Source organism: Aythya ferina (assembly GCF_964211825.1).
Source record: "Aythya ferina genome assembly, chromosome: 3".
Classification (NCBI taxonomy): Eukaryota; Metazoa; Chordata; class Aves; order Anseriformes; family Anatidae; genus Aythya; species Aythya ferina.
In genome coordinates, this window is record NC_140298.1 from 80894848 (window position 1) to 80902952 (window position 8105).

Here is an 8105-nt window from a genome sequence, read left to right on the forward strand (position 1 = left end):
CAGAGCTATATTCAAACTGCTAGATAGAGACTACATCAGTGTTGAATGTGCCAAAAGCAGTCATATCTTCCCAATTTAGCACTGTAATCTAACATACATCTATAAAATAGAAGTATTCAAAACCTTATTTAGGAGGATTTTTTTGCATTTGGAAGTTTTTACTTTTTTTTTTTTTTTGTGCATGCATTAAATAGTTTTCACTGCTAAAGTTCAAAGCCAGAAAAAATTCACACAGGTGATTTTAAAATTGTATTTAAGATTAACCTTTTTGAGTGTGGTCACCTTGAGGCTTTTATGACAAAGATTCACTCTGCAAATGGGACAAATGTTTGTTCATCTCTAGCCTTAGCAAAACTGCTATGTATAAAAAAGTTGTACTTTCACTTTCAAATATACAAATGTTTTGTAAAGAGCAATATACCTGTGCTTTCTACCTCATCACACTTTCTTCTCTTTATAGAAGTTCATGAAGAGTGAACTGTTTTGTTGTCATAGTATTGTTCTTTAGAGCACACAAGAAAAACTTAAAATACTTAAAAATACAAACCATTTTTCATTTGTTTTGACATAGAAAATATGAGGATGCCAATTCCAGCTTTCCCTTAATCAGACCAACAAGAAAAAGTGTATGCCACACATTTCGTGAGAACTGATCTACTGAAGGACCTACAAAAGATCACCATCCCCACATACATGACAGTTTCTAATCCTTTAAAGACTTTGCCATTTTCATCTGCCTAAGAGTTTATGAAAACCTATAAAACTCTTCTGAAAATATCCTATGCAATCAAGAAGATTATTTTCAGAAAATTGAATGAGGTGCTATAGCTGGACCACTGGATTTTTTAGTCTAATTTTTTTTTAAACTGCATTTTCCAATATCAAAACCCTAGCAGTTCTTCAGTCAACCATCAAGTCTTACAGTATACATATGAGCTGAACTTCTGGTGTAAGTATGTAAGAAACATCACCTTTACTGTCTCATGCTTCATAAACAGACACAAAACTATCCAGAATTTTCTATAGAATTTCTTAAATATACTGCTGATGTGTCACACAGACCCCAAATTATTCAGTCTCTATATTGCCATGGTGTTATTCTTCATACTCAAGAGTATACATAATTTCTTCAGGTAGCTGAAATCCCAGATGATTCCTGACATTATGCATGTATTTTAACTCCAAAAATCAAACTTCTCCCATTTCAAGTTTAGTGGTCAATGTAGCATAAAATGACAGCACTTCAGGAACTTAAGTATCTAGTTTAAGCAAAGAAATAAAATTCTAGGGAGAAAAAAAAAAAAAAAAAAAAGAAATAAAAAGCTATATCAATCAGCTCTCTCATACCTCTCATGCTCCCACTGGGACCAACATCACAACCTGTAGTTCAAATCTAACACAGTCTCACAATTTTCACTTGGCTACAGAGTTATTTATGCTGAGGAGAACTGCATAAAACTTCCTTAATACTAGAGTCACTTTTTTTTCCCCTGTTTTTAGAAGGGATGTTTGAGTACAAAATTAAACCTGTGCTTTCTGCTTGCCGTTTAGTAGTTAAGACTTACTCTGCAATAATGATAATGAAAGTAGATGTCTGGCATTTGAAAGACTAACTTTTATGATGTATAGCATTGCAAAATATTCCACAAAGCTGAATAACCTGCTGTGCCATCTCCCCTTTTAATCATAATTTATTTTGACAACTTTGGTACTTCTAGTTGGCACGAGCAAGGCAGGATGACTGGCAGCTGAGGCCCTGGAGTCATCAATTTCCTGTGGTTTCCTTCATTAGGATTCTGTGCTACCATGTAACATGAATTTGATTTAACAGCCAAAGGCCTCATTCTTTCAGGAGTTTCACGTTAGTAGGAAGAGCTGGCCATGCGCGTGCCCAGGCCTGTGCATGGAGGGACCACAGGGTATGGAGTGATGCAGGCCCCGACGTCCCTCAAGGGCACAAAGAAGCGGAATAAATGAGGGCCTCTCCTCCACAGCTTTGAATGACTTGGGATTAGAGCCTTCATAGGCACTGGGATGCCTGGCAGGCCTAAGAGCACAGACTGATGTCCCTACAGTGATGTCAGTGTTTCTATCAGTTTACCCCACCTGTGGCTTCAGCAAGGATCTGAATGATACAAGTTGACTCTAATATTTCTTACGCACCATTTGTTCAGGCAACCCATCTATTTCCTTCCTCTTTTTAAAAACTTTATGTTAAACTCACTTGAGGGAAAGTTATCACCCCTCTTTTTTCCTTGACTTTTTAGTTCTCTGCAAGGCAGAGAAAGATGTCCTACAGCTGAGGTGGGAGTCAATCATCAGCTGAAAGGAAATATTGCTGCTCAGAAACAAAAGATGCCATGTCAGTCTTTTGCTACTGATACCAAACCCATTTTTATTTCAAAAGGCCAAAGGAACTAATTCTAGTAAAACACAACAAGGTCTCATTTATCACCATATCAGCACATGAAGCACATGACATTTCCAGAGCTCTGCTGGCTCTGTGGCTTGTGAGCCCAGATGCTGAGGCTGATCTGTTCCTTCCACTCAACCAGCAGGGCTGCATGCCCAGAGCATGCTACGACCATGAGCAAGCAGCAAACCATGCTCACTCCAGGGGCAGCAGACCAACCCGCTTGCACTCTGGGTGTTTTACTTAATTTCATGTCACTCGTGAAAGCTTTCTGCCCAACAGGACTTGGTGGCCCTGCCACAATTCTCTATGGCACCCAATGTTAGTGTTACACTTTACTAAACACAGCAGAACCCCAGCTTAGAGAAAGACTTCCAAGTCCAAGTAATATCAAATGTTTTGATCTGTACAGAAATATCTGACCAAACAACTCACCTAAAATTCCCTAAATAGGTTCCTCAAGAAATTTCTAAGCTTCCCACAATGAAACAAATTCCCATCTCAGCAAACCTGAGATGCAAGCACAGCCACTTACATCTGTCACAGAACTGCAGCATCTTAAGAAATTAACCTTTCATACATATTCACTCAAGCACACTTCTTCCTGCTAATGGCTGTATTATTGCTACTATTCAGTCCATTTTGATAATATAGGCATTTTTTGCTCATTAAACTACAAATAGTTTAACCAAGGGGGTGAAGTTGGCTGGAATAGCCGATCAAACTGGTTGAGAATTCACTGATACTGAGGCAAGTAAAAAAAAAACATATATAAAAAAATCAATGTGGCTTCTGACTGCTGCTACAAGTCTGCAGTTTTGTAGAAAATCTCAAAATAAAAAGGCCAGGGCATGGATAATACTACAGTGCATCTCTTCCAGGCCACAGTCACCTGGACAGAAGGGCCAGACAGAAAGTCCTCAGATGAAGATGAGAACTACTTGCTACAAGGGGTGGGTCTAAAGGAGAAAACCCACTTCCCACTTCACTATTGAAGGGAAAGATTACAACACACAAAACACTGAATTTGGATCTAGATAGGAGATTATACGTTCATACAGCTGTGTGGACAGTTCTGAGAGGGAAATAAGCAGGTCAGGAATGCCATTATAACAGGGCAGAGAAAAGGGTTGCTACAGCTGGGAGTACTTCAGCTGCAAATTTGCGCCAGAGCCAGATGCAAAATGGCTCACAGTGGTTTGTTTCTGGCTTTTCTCATGTAGATGACAGAAAGAAAAAGTGTACTATAAAATCCACTCAAAGTGTCTGTATATTCTCACTGTGTTGCTCACAGCTCCTGAAGATTACAGTTGTTCAACGACAAGCTAATGCTTATGGGTATACTTCAGTTTTTAAACAGTGTGCAGGGTTTGGTTTTATGGTGGTGGGTTTTTTTTGTTTGTTTTTACCAAATTATTATGGGCCAGAAAATTCAACACTGCTTTCAATTCAAAAATAAAAAATAAAAAAATAAAAAAATAAAGAAAATTGTTGAAAATTCAACACTCTGTTTTATACAAATATTTATATGTATAAAGTGCCTGTCACCATATTGATAAACACTCTTCGGAACCACTCTGATGGCAGGGATAAGAACAGGAGTTGGCCTGTTGGTACCTCAGCACTTCTGTTCCCAACCAATTCAAAAAAAAAAAAGAAAAAAGCCACAAGACTGGGCTGCTTGGTGTCCATCCTACAGAGAGACCACCAAGACGATGAACAGAAGCCTGTGTCCAGACATTACGTTTCAAAATATAAACTAAAGGCAACAGCACTGCCTTCCAGCTACGTTTAAGGATTGAGCAGTCCTTATTAACTAAAATTCAATAGAGCCACCTCAAACCTTGTAAGGCAGGGTTCAGAGAGGTACACCAACTGCATGTGCATCCGTATCAGTGCTCTAAGAACAAGTTTGCAAGGTGCTAATATATTCAGCGCAAGACTAAGGCAAGCACAGCCACAGCGATCTCACCTTAGCATACATTGTCCAGCAGGTATGTCATTTTAATCTTCTAGGTAGTTTCATGTATTTAACCAAAGTACCAGTGTGCTCTCAATTACCAGTGGGCATTGGCACATTGCATTTTTAAAGTGTCTGAAGTATTTTTCCATAAAAGACATAGGATGTTGCTGTTGCTTCGGAACTGTTAAAAGTACTAGAGCAAACAGAGAATTAAGTTTACCACGTAGCTGCCTTGTCCATGGACCATTTTCTGTCCACCTTCCCACTGAAACATTTTTGAAATAATTTTTCCTTGGGGAAAAAACAACAACCCTCCTCACTAATTAATTTTCTTATTTATTTATTTTTTTTTTGTATATCTTTACTGGCTTTTCTCTTTTCTGTGGTGATTTTGATTGAAAAAAGGTTGTTCCTCTGACTTTGTGGTGTGTGTGACATCTTTGTTACATGCTGTTTTGTGATATAAGAATAGACAATTTTGACTGCTACTTATTATTTTGCCCTAGTAATCTATAATTAATCACCTTAGTGATGACATTTCTTTCTTTGTAGAAATACTACTTTTACTAATTTTTAAAATTATTAATTACAAAACAAAAAACTATTTGTCTATCTGCATTTTTCTACCACTTCATATGCAGCTGATTTGGGGCAAGCAAGAAAACAAAGTAAGATTTTTTCCCTACAGTCTTGAAAGATGGATGTATAGGCTTAGCTCTAGACCTAGAAACAGTCCTGTGGTAGAGAAAATCACTAACAGCTAGGGGGAGGAAATAAAAGCACACAGTAGAAAGGACTTGAAGAAGCCAAGGTTTCTGCTTTGATAGCAGCTGCCCCTATGAAACATCAGCGCGCACAGCCCTACTTGTGGGGAACATGGGAGAGGAGCTGGACAGTTTGCAAGCTTCCAGGGATTTTCAACTCACCCTTTTCAAATGTAGTGACTCCAGCTTTATGTAGGTTTCTCTCTTGTGAGCCAGTTTAAGACGACACAGCAGCACTTCGGTTTTGTTGCTGGTCAAATGCAAGCACACCTCAAGGTAAGGGCAATTTTACAATCTTGATTCATTTATCAAACCTGACAAGTACTGCATATTATGATTTCCATGTAACAGTTTGACTGTAAATTTACCCTCTGCAAGATCCTTTTATATGCATTCAAACTAATTTACCTCTTGCTGATCGAGTCCTACCTCCCTCGTAATTTTCTTAAATGCAGAGCCTAAATTGACTAAATCAAATGCATTTGCGCAAACTCAATAAACAGAGCCATTACCCACTGAAATAAGCAAGTCTCCTAAGAGCATCAAATGCTTCATTACAGTAGAAGAGTTGGCTCAAGAGCCCCACACCACTCCAGCTAACGACCATGTTTCTCTCTTCATTTCATTAGCCAGTCTGAGGCCTCCAATACTTTTTTTCCAGAAGCGGAAGTGCAAGAAGCATACATAACTTTATCAAGTACAGCAACCAAAGCAGCTAAAGCTCATTTTCCAGCATAATGAAAAGGAACCAGTGGAGAAAGATACATTTAAATATCCCTGCTAATGCATGCATTAGCTAAACCACAGTCATTCTTAAAGATCTCAACCACATAGTACACTGCCTCCATTTCAAGAGAAGGACATAAAATTGTTGGAGCTCTGTGTCAGTACATGATGTTTACAGCAATGCAAATAGGGCTGAGTCACCTGACTGTCTCAGCACCTCAAAAGGCATGTTGGTTTGCCATTGCAAAGTAACCTCTCAGAAACAAACACCCTGCCTTCAGCCACAAGTGCATTTGGGCCCTTAATGAATGATGCCCAACACAGGATCCACCTGACAAGGATGGAAATTTCTGTCACCTGCACCACAATCTACCCAAAATACTTCTTAGTGTAAATTGATTGTCATGGCTTTGTAATTTAAATATCATTGTACCATTAGCAATGGAAGCTAATATCTAGTTAAGAAAACTGGTGTGGGTTCAAAAGTACTTTAAATTTCATGCTTATTGATAGTAATTTCTGAATAACACAAATACCAATAGTTTTTCTAACACAGGGAATGAAAATGCAGGGCAGTGCTGCTACACTAGGTATTCTTGCTAGAATTCATTATGAGGGTACACCTGCAAATCCTGATGCAAAGGGGGGTTTAAGTAGCTATGTTAATTCTCAAAGTTTCAAACTAGAAACTATATTTCAACTATCCAGCTAACATGAAGGAGAAGAAGAAGAAAAAAAAAAAAAAAAAAAGAAAAAAAAATGCTTTTACCAAAACTACTAACAAAATGCAAACATTTCTTGCTGATATGTATAAAATAAAATAAACTCAAATATATAACTAGAGCTGAAAGTCTTAAACTACCTTAAACTACCAAGCTAATTTTGGGAACAGACACATTTTTATGCAAATGATTAATAAATGTGGAATTTATGAAATGCTTATCTTTAAAATGCTTTAGAAATCCATTTTTCAATTAATAAGCAAAAGTAGTAATCTGGGCTTACTGCAAGTAGCATGCTATTGCAAACCCATAAAATCCAGGAAATTAAGTCATCCGACACATTAACTACACCATTCCTCTTCAGCTGTTTCTCCTTTGCCACTTCTGCCTTTAGTTTCCTATATGCTAATCTCCATCAAAAATTAGTAAGACACTGTTATGGTTTCTAACATAGCATGCTAAAGAATTATGTACAGATCTACCAAAAGCAGATTTTCCTTGTTCATGCCTGAGTAGCTCTGGTGTACCTTGGTCCTGAACAGTGGTAGCACTAATAAAGGAAGAGATCTTGTGACTCAGAAGTAATTATTTACTGCATGGGGTATCGATGCTCCCTAGCTCAGGTGTAAAGCACATGAAAGACCTACATGTATAAATTATCAGTGCTTTGCAACAACTATTAATTTTTTAATATTTCTGTTAAGGATTAATCCTTAATAGGAGAGGAACTGCAGGTTTGTAGGATGATAGACAGCTGAGAACCTTGCAGCACAAGCTTAGAAACAACATCAGCAAGGCAAATCTTTTTTAAAAGTTTGGTGTGCATGGTCAATGTGTTGTACCTTATTTAACTGAGGTGTTTTATTTTTATTTTTTTTAATGGAAAAGGACATAGAAAAGGAAGGCAGGTGAGGGAAAAGAGTGTAAAGACAGTAGCACCACTGGGTGACAGCAGAGAAAACTAATATATATATATACATATTTCTTTAAACAGCAGTCACCAAGAGACTTCTTACTGCTGTATTGAAATTTCAGATATCTAAAACACTACAATTAGGATCTTTAATACATCTTTTTTGTTTAATTTGCTTTTTAAGACTGCAGTTAAGATTTGCTATGGCTTGCCTGCCCAAAAAATGTGATGTGAATCCAGATGTAAGAGTTCAGGCTACTCAGCAAGGTTCTCAACTAGTAAACAAGGGAGAACAGGATTTATAAATACTATAAATAGAATTAAATTCCTGGATCTGAGTCCTGGTTTTGTGTTTTTGTTGTTTTGCTTTGCTTTCTCTTGTTGTTTTGCTTTGTGGTTGGTGTTTTTTTCAGACTTCTCAGAAAATGTACTTATTTTCTATGCTGAGCACTGGCTTTAATTTTTATAGTCTTTATATACAAACTATAGGACAGTACATAGCATAGTAGAATTTACCTGGTGGTATAGGTCCAGGATTAGTCACATCTTTCACAGCCCTCAGTCTAAGACTCAGTTCTGGATTCATCCCAGTTACAATTAGGCT